This window comes from Littorina saxatilis, linkage group LG4, assembly GCF_037325665.1.
Source record: "Littorina saxatilis isolate snail1 linkage group LG4, US_GU_Lsax_2.0, whole genome shotgun sequence".
NCBI lineage: Eukaryota > Metazoa > Mollusca > Gastropoda > Littorinimorpha > Littorinidae > Littorina > Littorina saxatilis.
This window is the reverse complement of record NC_090248.1, coordinates 39,803,538-39,816,838: the sequence shown is the minus strand read 5'-3', so window position 1 is coordinate 39,816,838 and position 13,301 is coordinate 39,803,538. Positions and strand designations below refer to the sequence as shown.

At 41.2% G+C, this 13,301-nt stretch overlaps 1 protein-coding gene across 1 annotated transcript in view; it reads left to right on the top strand.

Annotated features, from left to right (window-relative positions):
* Positions 1-13,301, top strand: part of LOC138964735 (fibulin-1-like) — a 285,783-nt gene that overhangs the window by 214,033 nt on the left and 58,449 nt on the right. The gene's annotated exons all lie outside the window — the stretch shown is intronic.

Here is a 13,301-nt window from a genome sequence, read left to right as displayed (position 1 = left end):
TGAAACGATGGACAGAGTTGGATGCACGTGATGCAGGTTCAATGGATATTTCTTGCAAAAACAACAACAAAAACAACAACAACAACAACAACAACAACAACAACAACAGCAACAACAACAACACACGCACACACAAAAAACAACCTCAAAACGCCCCAAGAGCTAACGTCAGCACTTGAACGCTCAGTTATTCAATTATTGAACGATGTGTTCTGTTTATTTTTTTAAATTTTTTTTCCTCTCATTTTTTTCTTCTTATCTTATCCAATTGGGGCGGGGATATAGCTCAGTTGGTAGCGCGCTGGATTTGTATTCAGTTGGCCGCTGTCAGCGCGAGTTCGATCCCAGGTTCGGCGGAAATTTATTTCACAGGGTCAACTTTGTGTGCAGACTCTCTTCGGTGTCCGAACCACCCCCCGTGTATACTACATTGGGTGTGCACGTTAAAGATCCCACGATTGACAAAAGGGTCTTTCCTGGCAAAATTGCTTAGGCACAGTTAATAATTGTCTACCATACCCGTGTGACTTGGAATAAGGCCGTGAAAGGTAAATATGCGCCGACATGGCTGCAATCTACTGGCCGTATAAAATTTCATCTCACACGGCATCACTGCAGAGCGCCTAGAACTGTACCCACGGAATATGCGCGATATAAGCCTCATTGATTGATTGATTGAATTGCTGGTCAATAGACGTTTTGCGGAAACAATTCTGGCAGGATTTTCAAGAGTTTGACCCCGCTTGAGGGCGACAAACAATAACAGTCAAGTCAAGTCAAGTATTTTATTGTTTTGGGCCCAGAGGGCTTTGAAACAAAGATATAACTTTAACAAAAAAAGGTAACAAATCAGACAGTTAATATTTGAAACAAAGATATAACTTTAACAAAAAAAGGTAACAAATCAGACAGTTAATATATGTATACAAATTGAGCGGACAAATACAACAATACTATACAACCAAAATAAATTGGCAATATACACTTCCATACATACAAACAAAAATAACAGAAAAATAGGTTTAACAAAATCAGGTAAGAGATCAGACAGATAATATGTATACATTAAGCGGACAACGATAATATACAGCCGAAATAAATTGGCAATACCATTATGCCATGCATCTTTTGTAAAAACACAAAACAAAACAAAAGCATATATTACATACATATACATACCAATAAAGAAACTAGATATAACGCTAACATACTAAAATCATAACGTGGGCTACAAATCTTGCTAGCTTCATTAGTTTTATCTTAGATTTACAATTCATTAACTGTTCATATTTTAAACAATTTGGGTGAGATCGGTAATAAGGACTAATTAATTTTCTCCTTTCAGACACTATACTTTCGTCGGTACAAATGAACAAATAGTGAAACTCATCACCTAATTCATTTTTATCGCACATATCACACAATCTTTCATTTCTAGGAGCATTAAAAAATCTGTGTTGATGCATTGGCAGAGCAGTTAAAACCACGATCGCAGCTCATTTCCACATAACTCAGCTTCACTTACCGACCACCTGTCTATACCGACCGACCTTCGTCGGTCCCTTGGGTGGTCGTTATAAACAGGGTTGATTACACTTTTTCCAACTTTTTATTCTCGATTCAATTATGGCTTCTTTTCTGACCGCATCCTCTTACAGGATAGGATAGAAACAATTACCGACATCGCCTAACACCCCCCCCCCCCATCCCCGACACACACACACACACACACACACACACACACACACACACACACACACACACACACACACACACACACACACACAAAGAGGCCACTGATTCCTCTGTTATCTCTTTGACGCAAGAGTGAACCAACAAGGGGCCATAACCAGCCAGGAACGACAAATACAGCCCGCCGTAAAATAAAGCCCAATTCCGTCCGCCCCGACAAGCAAAAGGGGGACCACTGGCTGCGAAACAGACGGTGGCAAAATCCCCGCATCGCAGTTGACTGATCGGTGAGAGTTCTGGTACAGTGAAGAAAACCCACGGTTTGCATATCGCACAGGGACTGTGATCGCTCAAAGTTGGCTGCTATCAACATTATTGATTCTAAAAAAAAAAAGCACAAAAACAGAAAACACTGTCGGGAGTTTATGGGCAATGGAAGAGTTGCGCCCCTTAGCAATGAGACTGAAAATCATTTTTTTGTCAGTTTTTCACAGTTTAAAATGAGCTCCTATGTGTATTCTTGTTCGATGCGACGTCCTTTTCCTTCTCGAAAATATGCACATTGAAGCCGTCATATCGAGCACACACCGCACATGATGCACATGGGAGCTTATTGTTCCCTCTGACGCTTGCGATTGCTGCACTCAACACAATTATCAGAAAGACAATGTGCCCCTTTTATGAATGGCGCAACTCTTCCACAGCTTTAAAAAAAACAAACAAAAAAAAAACAAAACAAACACTCGAACAGGTTATATCCCAACATCGCCTTTTGCCACAGGTTGATAAGTGTACATGTACATTGCAAGGTGTTGGTCAATTCTTGATTAGGCTCTAAAAACTACGACCAAAATGAACTTTTCATTTGAAGCTCAAACCCATTCACCACTTCAATTTGTCACATATGAACAGTGTTTTTTTTGTTTCTCAGCTTGATATGTACAAGTCGTGAAAAGGATTCTTATTACAAGGTATAGCCCTACGTTATACTCGTTGACAGGCAGCTTAGATGTGTCGAAGACAATTTTCCCTTCTAATGAATTCATTTTAATGGAAAATAAAGTGTTGCTATTGTGATTGTTATTGTTATCGTTGTTGTTGATTTAATTTTCAGATAATAAAAGTGTCTGAGCAGAGTGTACTTCAGACGTATCTGTCTGTTCATTTCTTTTGTTTCGTGGCTTCGGAATGAACTTTGTCACCTTAAACAAAGGGAGGTCGTGGGTTCGAACCCCGGCCGGGTCATACCTAAGACTTTAAAATTGGCAATCTAGTGGCTGCTCCGCCTGGCGTCTGGCATTATGGGGTTAGTGCCAGGACTGGTTGGTCCGGTGTCAGAATAATGTGACAAGGTGAGACATGAAGCCTGTGCTGCGACTTCGGTCTTGTGTGTGGCGCACGTTATATGTCAAAGCAGCACCGCCCTGATATGGCCCTTCGTGGTCGGCTGGGCGTTAAGCAAACAAACAAACAAACCTTAAACAAAAGCCACGGAAGCTGGGTCTGCTTAGAGTCTGAGAAGCCAGCGCATGATTAGCAATGCCCTTGTTGTCGTCCAACCGCAGACATCGTAACAATCAGGTGATGACAAGTTCATTGCGTGCAAATCGGACGCAGCAAAGGGAAAAGAATGAAAAGTGGAGAAAAAACCCCGACACAACCATCGACTTTGCGATCGACTTTCTGAGAAGGCTGAGCGGCCATTTTGCCACGAGATTTTATGAGAGGGGTTGCTTTTGGCGCATACAAAGCCTCAGACAATGAACATCGGACGAAAAAAAGGAGAAGAAAATAGAAAGGAGAAAAAATATGTGAGGAGGATAATAAAAAAAATCTCGTTACTTCAATCCCCCTTCGTTGATCGGCGAAGCGGAAAAGAGCCTACTCAAAGCTGAAGAGGAGACGAAGAGTGTTTCTTTTGATCTGACTCTGAGTTAGCCATGACTAGTCACAGCTAGCTAGCTGAAGCTGCTGTAGCATCGTGGTGGGGCGACTCTGGTGGGATGGGGGCGGTGAGGGGTGGGAAGGGCGTGGTTGCAGCCTTGATGGATGGACGGATGGCGAACGGTACGCTGCAGTTCCCGACTTCCCGTGCAGCTTCTGGGGCCGGTTTCATAGACTCTCGGTTGTCACGACAGTCGGACCACCCCTTCGTCAACCGACCCATCGACTGGGTTCACTGTATTCCGTGCAAAGAGGCACAGTCGGTCCACTGAAACCTTTTTCAAGACTCAAGACTCAAGGTGTTTACTGTCCTTATAAAAACAAGGAAAGTTGCCATGCAGTGTCGGCGATAACAGACATAAAATACATCACATTTACTAAAAATTTAGAGTTGCAATAAAACACATATAAAAATCCTAAGCAGTCTCTCACGGCACACACACACACACACACACACACACACACACACACACACACACACACACACACACACACACACACACACACACACACACACACACACACACACATACACACACACAGACACACACACACACACACGCGCGCACACACACGTTTTTATGAAACCCGATTTCGTCGGATTACTGCATTTCGCTCGTTCAACTCCAGTTGACCGACTGTGTTGCTGGCCTATGAAACCGGCCCGAGGTCAGCTTTTAAATGGTTAATAAGACATGAGATGAAGAGAGCACAGACTTCCCCTCACTATGAATTAGTTCTTCGTTAAAATTTATTCGGAATTCGGGGTGGTTAAAACCGGAAAAGAGAGAGAGAGAGAGAGAGAGAGAGAGAGAGAGAGAGAGAGAGAGAGAGAGAGAGAGAGAGAGAGAGAGGGAGAGAGAGAGAGAGAGAGAGAGAGAGAAGAGAGAGAGAGAGAGAGAGAGAGAGAGAGAGAGAGAGAGAGAGAGAGAGAGAGAGAGAGAGAGGGAGAGAGAGAGAGGGTGGGAGAGAACTCGAACTCGAACTCGAACTCGAAAACTTTATTACCGAGGGATGATAGCATTAGGTCCATATGGTCCTTTCTTACAGCTAGTCCCTACTATAATACACACATAAAACGAAGAACAAGTATGAAGAATAAAAAAAGAAATCAAATAAAACACAATCATGTAGGGAAAAGTATAACAAACATTAGTGTGCTTGAGGAAGCATATTATACATTTTCTCTTTTACGCACCCTCACACACACTCGCACAAATTGTACACCAACTTAGTCGTTAGAGAGGTGCTTTCGGAGCTGTCTTTTAAAAGGAGATAATGACAGACATGACCTAATATTTACAGGTAGTGAATTCCAAAGGAACGCACCAGAATAAGAAAAACTAGTTTTAAACAAATCGATGCGGGGCCTTGGCAAGGCAAGGTTATTTCGAGTGTTTGAATAATATGACGGAGATGATTTGAAGAGTTGTATAAGATATGTTGGGGCGTCCTTATAGACGACTTTATACATAAATGAACATTTATTATACAAAAGCTGCTTCTTTAAGCTTAACATCCCAATACTTTTAATCTTTTCCTTTGTAGAAAGAGATGGACTGGGCAGAACTAGTTTAGCAGCTCTACGCTGGAGCGATTTCAGCTTCTTCAAGTAAACTTCACTACACCCGTCCCATACTATGGAAGCATAATCAATGTGGGGTTTTATGTGGGCATTGTAAAAATAGTTTTCTTGTGTCTAGATTAATAATGCTTTGTAACTTTGACAAAAGAAACAGGTTTTTAGCATTTTTTTTTGCAGATTCCATTGATGTGAGTCTGCCATTTGAGATTATTATCAACAGTAAGTCCCAGTAAACGGTGCTCAGATACTTGCTCAATGGAGTGCTCATTTAGGGACAGACTCAGAGTCATTTCTGAAAGTTGATGTTTTTGGCGAGTGCTGATTATCATAGACTTTGTTTTATCTGGATTAATAAGCACACGATTTGCAGAACACCACTCCGAAACCTTGTTTAGGCTCTGTTGCAATTTGTCTTGAATTTGTGCAGGGCTTTTCCCTGTTGCATGTAAGGTAGTATCATCTGCTAACATATGACACTCAACAGATTCAGACTGTAGGTACAGGGGCAAATCATTTATATACATGCAAAATAATACAGGTCCCAAAACAGACCCCTGTGGCACTCCACATTTCACAGTGCCCTGAGAAGAGTACGTATCGTGTACGTATACAGATTGTACCCTCTCTCTAAGATAAGAGTAAAAAAAAGCGACAGTGCTAGAATTTTTCAAATAACATTTTAATTTCTTTAGAAGGATCTCATGATCCACGAGGTCAAAAGCTTTTTTTAGGTCCAAGAAAACATCCCCAGAAATGTCTAACCTATTAATGGATGAGTACCATGAATCAGTTAATCTGGCAAGGGCAGTATTACATGAATGTTGAGAGCGAAAACCAGACTGAAGTTGATGTAAAAGGTTGTGGTCCTCCAAATAAGTAACCAGATGTTTCTAAACATGCCTTTCAAGAGGCTTAGTTAATACAGATAACAAAGATATAAGTCTAAAATCATTTAAGTCTTGAGAGCCTTTTTCTTTGGCAAAGGTATAACTTTCGCTTTTTTAAATTCTTTTGGAAAAAAATGTTGTTGAATACATAATTGTAAACATAAGTCAGCGACTCTACTATATAAGAGAGAGAGAGATATATATATATAGAGAGAGAAAGTGTTTGTGTGTGTATGTGTGTGTGTGTGTGACAGAGGGGAGAGTGAGAGAGAAAGAGAGACAAAGACAGAGAGAGCAACAGAAAGAGAGAAACAGAGAAACAGAGAGAGATAGAGTGAAAAAACGAGAGAGAGAGAGAGAGAGAGAGAGAGAGAGAGAGAGAGAGAGAGAGAGAGAGAGGTCTGAAGTCTGAATGTTTTAATGAGTAGGCCTTGGGCCCTTTTCACAGAGAAAGAGAGAGAGAGAGAGAGAGAGAGAGAGAGAGAGAGAGAGAGAGAGAGAGAGAGAGAGAGAGAGAGAGAGAGAGAGAGAGAGAGTAAAAAACAAACAAAAGAAAGAGAGAGAGAGTCAATCCTATATGAAGTCGGACAGAGCTCTAGCCACGACAATAAAAAGACAACATCTATAAAGTCAAACCTCGCTGTCAACATCCATTTGCCAAGACCCCCCGGGCTCACTCGAACGATGACAAAGTCTTCGGGAATTTCGACACATTACATTTAGTTGTGTGGACAACTTTTATATTTTTTTTTTTTGGGGGGGGGGGAGGAATAAAAGTATCTCTGTTCAAAATGTGTTGTGTTGTGTGCGTGTGTGTGTGAGTGTGTGTGTGAGTGCGTGAGAGTGTGTGGATGTGTGTGTGTGTGTGTGTGTGTGTGTGTGTGTGTGTGTGTGTGTGTGTGTGTGTGTGCGTGATAGAGAGAGCGACAGAGAGAGAGAGAGAGAGTGTGTGTGTGTGTGTGTGTGTGTGTGTGTGTGTGTGTGTGTGTGTGTGTGTGTGTGTGTGTGTGTGTGTGTGTGTGTTTTGTTTGACGTGGAGGGGGGATGACAGTATCTCTACGCAGAATCTGACCTTAGCCTTTGTTCAAAGATGGTATCTTTCGAGTACAATACACGTAGGCTACAGTACACTATGTACGTGTTAAAACATGCCGTATTTTTATTGAGTAGTTTGGAAATTGTCACTAGCTGAAAAATGTTATTCCCAAACGACAGCTAAAAGCAAATTGCATACATAGTAACTGTCAAGCTACGTGTTTGAAAAATGTAAAAATAACAATAATGGCAAGGACATGCAGGCCTCAATTTTATTACCTGTGTTCTGTTCAATTTCTTTTGAAGGTATTTTTCGTCAATTGATTAAAAAAAAGCTGATAATCTTGCAGAAGCGGAAGGCAAAGCAAGGCATGCACTGCTTCTTAAATTCCAATCCTACCAATTTATCGACACTTCTGCGCTATCATGTCAACTTCCAAACAAATATATACAATATGTTTTGATAGGAAGAAAACAAACCACAACTCTCAATCGCGAAGGGCACAGTCGAATGCGAATACGAATGTTTTATTGCATGTGGGGCAAGTGGCCTCGTGCAATGGGGGTTTATGGAAAGAGTTCGTCAAAAACCAGTGTCTAGCCATATTTGTATTCCATTTTCCCTCTTTACGGCCTCAATATTGCTGCGCATTTCTCAAATGCATTCAACCCGGACACAATTTCACGCCATGTGCACACCCATACTTGCGTAAATGTGCGTCTGTGCAGTCACCTGTGAAATATTGCCGCAAAACATGTAAAATTCATGGATTGGAAAGAGCAGTAGAATTGTGCGAGAAAGCGGCCTCACGCAGCCAGGGGGGAATACGCGTGTTTGGGACACATATGGCTGAATCAATTGTCAAACTATTATGTCTGGGCAAAGTCATTTCGGGATGCCTGTTCATTCACACCTGACAGGTAAGATCCTTGAGTACACGATTATTGCACAAATAAAAATATAAAAAAAGGAAAAGAAAGAAAGAAGGAGTCGACGAAAGACTGCTGAACGCAAAACTGAAATATCTGCTGTCTTTGCGGGCGCAAGCTGACATCTTTGTTACCGTCAGTTTTGTCACCGAGTCCGGTTTTCGCTCGTTTTTTTTAAATTTTTTTTATCTATAATCTGCCTATCTTTCTTACTATTCATGTTTCTTTTTTCTTCTGTCTATCTGTTCCATTTTACCTGTTCTGTATGCAGTGCCTTCCTATGTAAAGATATCCATTCTTCTTTTTTGGTTGTTTAAATAAATGATTTTCACGTTTGGTTTAAGCGTGTTTTAGTCATTTTCTTTGATACACGTTTCAAACAATAACAACATTAAGAACGTTAACAAGCAGACTGCTTATGGACACGTTCTAAAAATGATAATCAATACACATGCACGTTTCTTAGTTGTAGTTTTGTACTTTCCTGTTTCCTGAGAGTAGAGCATTACGATGTCCCCCCCCCCCCCCCCCCTCCCACCAGCAGTATTATCCTTCCACCTTAAATTTGTGTGTCAACTTTTTATTTTGACCGCAATTCCTACTGTTCTATTTTTGTTTTCTCCTCAGTTTAGGACCGGAATTTTATTATTTTGTTTATCATATCGACACGTTTTTTGCCCCGAACTTCGATACAACCGCTTATACTTGTTTAATTGTTCTCTCTCTCCCCCCCCCCCCTCCCCCTACACCTCACTCCCTCGATCTTGACAGTCAGACGGGCGTGGTTAGCAGAGGAAGGGGGTGGAGGGTTGGGAGGGGGATGGAAAAAGGGGGGGGGGGTGAGGTAGGAGTGGGTGTCAGTCAGTATTTAAGATAGAAGAAAGGCGGGGTATAACGGGTAGGCACGCAAAAACTGGGAAGACAACCACAGAAAAGTGGACAAGAATCCCGAAAAGACTGGATTTCTCACGTTCCTCATACAATTCCCCCCCACTACAATTGTCCCGCAAAGTCAACACGGACCAGCCTCTTTGAGGCCTACATCTATTGAAGACCGCTCCATTATTTCGCGTGTGGGTTGTAAATCCCCCTTAAGTTGGCGCCTTCCCGCCACGGCCGTCAGTGTTTGAAGCAGGGCTGTGGTAAAGAATGCCGCAAAAACCGTACACACATTGTGCTAGTCACAAGACAGGAGTTTAAAGGTGTCTTTGTTTAAAGGTATCGTTGTTTAAAGGTATCGTTGTTTAAAGGTATCTTTGTTTAAAGGTATCGTTGTTTAAAGGTATAGTTGTTTAAAGGTATCGTTGTTCAAAGGTATCGTTGTTTAAAGGTATCTTCCTTCCTTGGTAAAGCCTAGGTCCCACTGTGACGAATTTTGACGGCGAACTACAACGATTTTGGGATTCGTGTAGAACATCGCCGAGGTCGTTGTGGTTCGTATTTCTTCGTTCTTGTTCGGCCGATTTTTCGCAATCGTTCGTGGCAAACATCATCGTTGTGGCAAAATCGCAGTAACTCGTTGTGGTTCGCCAAAATGTTCGTGATAGTGGGACCTAGGCTTTAAAGATCATGTATACGAGTACTGACTGACTGTTCGAGTTTGAAGGCACACCGCTTCTTGTTCGTCTCACTGTCTCAGATCTGGCCTGCCTTTTACATGGATAAAGCCAAACAAAAATATATGTTGGTTTAGGGTAACCCGACCGATCCTATTTTTTCCCGCCGACCCTAAAACTATTTTTTCATTTCTCAAAAAAAACACCGAAAACTGTTGGCACATTTTGCGAACCAAACCGAGACTAAAGGAAGTAACCTTCTTCAAACTCGAAAAAAAGCAAGAAAAAAAAAGCCTATACATACCGATTCTATTTTTGTTGGTCACGTAAACCCTAAACCAACATTTTTTGTTGTTGGCCTAAGGCCATACCCCCATGCACTTGGTTACATTCCAAAAATGTCCACCGACCGTTCCGACCGTATTTTTAGACAATCAAGCGTACAAAATAAAGGCGAAATCGTATGGGTTCCTAGGTCTGGATAGAATCAAAGTATCTTTAAAAGGAAGGCCTGAGCTTTGTTTTGAAACTTAGCTTCATTCCGTGTTAAAAAACAAAAGAATTTTGTACTCATCGATACAAGAACAGCACAAGACAGTACGAATTTTCGCTTTTGTAAGCTTCATTTTCATTCTGTGTTTCAAAGTGTGTTTTTGTGTGCTTGTTTTATTTTTCGTGGCTGTTTGTTTGTGTGTGTTTGTTATGGACCATTGCAGCGAGAAAACTTAATTTCACGGCTTGTTTATCCATGAAAGATATATTAAGTTGTTTCAGAGCAATTCTAAGCAAACCTGTATGCAAAGAATTATATTACACGCAAAGCAAAACAACACAGCACGTTAAACAAACAAACAAAGAATCAAAACCAGCGTATCTTTGCGTAAACAAATACATTCTTCCAAAATAACTGTCCAAGTTTTCTTTTTTAACAAAACTTGCTACAAAACAACCAGGCTCCTTGACATCAATACCGTAAACTACTCCCAAGAAGAAGAAAACATCTTCTCGACCTCTTGTTATAGTTAACTTATTTTCCCTTAATCTCCCTTGAAACGAAAGAGTGGCCGACAAACCCGAACTTGATGAGGAATTTGACGGCTGAGAAATGTCATTTCCAAACTAAGAGCAACACTGCATAGCAACTGTTCTCGGCGATATTTGACACAAACAAGAAATGCAGAAAGCGGTAAAGAGTCAAGCGAGGTAGCGAAGAATGAAAGACATTGGTGACATAGTTTTCGAGCGTCCAAAGATTGCACGTGAAACTGGTGTTCCTTAGCTTTTGAAGTGCGCTGTCCAGTGCGATGCGCCGACAACAAGGTCAAGTACAGGCACCGAAAACAATTCTTCCCCATTTCTTGTCTAAGTTGGCATTATTAAGCCATTTGCTACTTGTTTCCGTGTTATATGTTTATTGTTTTTGTGTGGTTTTTTTTCTCTTGTTTATTTGCACAACTCACTCTCGAAAGCCAATTGTCTTGCATTCATGTAACATTGATAAAACTCGTATTTTGTTCAGCGCAGTTTTTTTTAAGCATTTCCCTCATATTATCTGAGTAAAGGTGCTTAAGAAAAATAGACAACTTGACAGGAATCTTCTTACTTTAAGCCAAGGAACAAATAAATGTTCCTACCTATGTCCTCAAAATAATGAGAGAGAGAGAGAGAGAGAGAGAGAGAGAGAGAGAGAGAGAGAGAGAGAGAGAGAGAGAGAGAGAGAGAGAGAGAGAGAGAGAGAGAGAGAGAGAGAACTTGAACTTGAACTTGAACTTGAACTTTATTACAGGAAAGATAGCATTAGGTCCGTAGGACCTTTCTTACAGCTAGTCCTGATCTAAGCAAAATGGTTATAATCGAAATGGGAATACATAGGAACAAACTTTTTATGATGAAACGCAGACACACGCAATAAGAGAGAGAGAGAGAGAGAGAGAGAGAGAGAGAGAGAGAGAGAGAGAGAGAGAGAGAGAGAGAGAGAGAGAGAGAGAGAGAACGACAGAGCGAATTATACCACCGTCACCACTAGAATCTTCGACATTTCACAGACACTCAAAATGACCCCCCACATACATGTACAAAAACACAATTCAAAACCCATCATCAGATAAGAACTGAAATACTTATGTCCTGACGCTAGCTACCGGAACACTTCGCACTTTTCCTTCACAGAAAACTATGTCAAGTGAAAAGGCCAGGAGCAAAGAGGTGATAGTGACAGTTGTCCAGGCGTTCAAGGGCTACTCGGGACATTTAGACTCCGATTGACGCTATGTTCTACTCAAACCCATACACAGACAGCTTGGACAAATAATCCTCTGATATGTTTGCCAACTTGTGCTCGCGGTGTTGAAAACACAAGCTGTGAATTATGCATCTGATAACGATCTTGCTTTTTTCCACGGCGCAGAAAGTATGGTTGCATGCGCATTTTTGAAATGTCAAGCCTGAAGCCCAAGGAAAGTTAAATGTAAACCGTTTCGGTTTTTTGCTTTGAAATTGAAAGACTGTTTGTGAAGGTGAATGCGACGGAAAAGCGAGTAATGTGGAAGATATTGTGTGTATGACATCACTTTTATCACTATCACAGTAATACGGTGTATACACTTCGGGTTCTTTACTCGAGGAGTGCAGAAAGGTTGGGTGTCAAGTATAATGACGATGGGCTAGTTTCTCTATGACAGTTTCATCAATATTACTCATCAAAACTAAGAAACAAAAAAACACACACAGACAAACACACAGACAAAAGAAAACACAAAACACACACAGACAAACACACAGACAAAAGAAAACACAAAACACACACACATACACACGCACGCACGCACGCACACACACACACACACATACACGCACGCACGCACGCACACACACACACACACACACACACACACACACACACACGATACAGACTTTAAATCTTTGAAAAGTCCCGAAGGAGTTACTCCAATGACGATTGAAAGGAAAGCTTTGACCTGTCATATTGTTGTCGGGGTTTGTGCAGTTTCACAAGAAGTTGCTCATGCAAGACTCAACCTTAATCCCAGACCCATCTCCAACCGCTAAGTTAAACAACACTTGTAACTTAGTAGCCACCCATTCATAGCCTATTGGGGATCGTTTTTGGACGTTGCGGTTGAAATATTGCGGTTGCGGTTGCGATTGACTCAGAAAGCGCGAAAATTAAAAAAAAAAAAAAAAATGGATATGTATAAGCACGAGCTTGGTTTTGTGATTATATTTGCGATTTTTGTGTGTACGCCATGTATGCAGATTTGTGTAGGTATATTAGTATTCATGTGTGAGTGTATGTGTATGTGTGTGTGTTTGTATGTATGTGTGTGTGCCTGTCTGTATGCGTGTGTGTGTGTGTGTGCGTGTGCGTGTGTGTGTGTGTGTGTGTGAATGTGTATCTGTGTGTCTGTGTGTATCTGTGCATGTGTGTGGTGATAGCATGTGTGTGTGTATGCGCACGCGTATGTGCGTGCGCACGCGTGTGTTTGTTTGTGACTGCATGGATTTAAACGATGAATTTGCTTTTGTACTCCTGTTCTTTTTGTGTCTTAATGATTGTATTTTGGTTTTGTACATGTGTATAATAATGTCATTGTAAAGCGCTTGGAGCTTTTAGGTAAGCGCTCTATAAATTTCCATTATTTTTTTTTTTTTTTT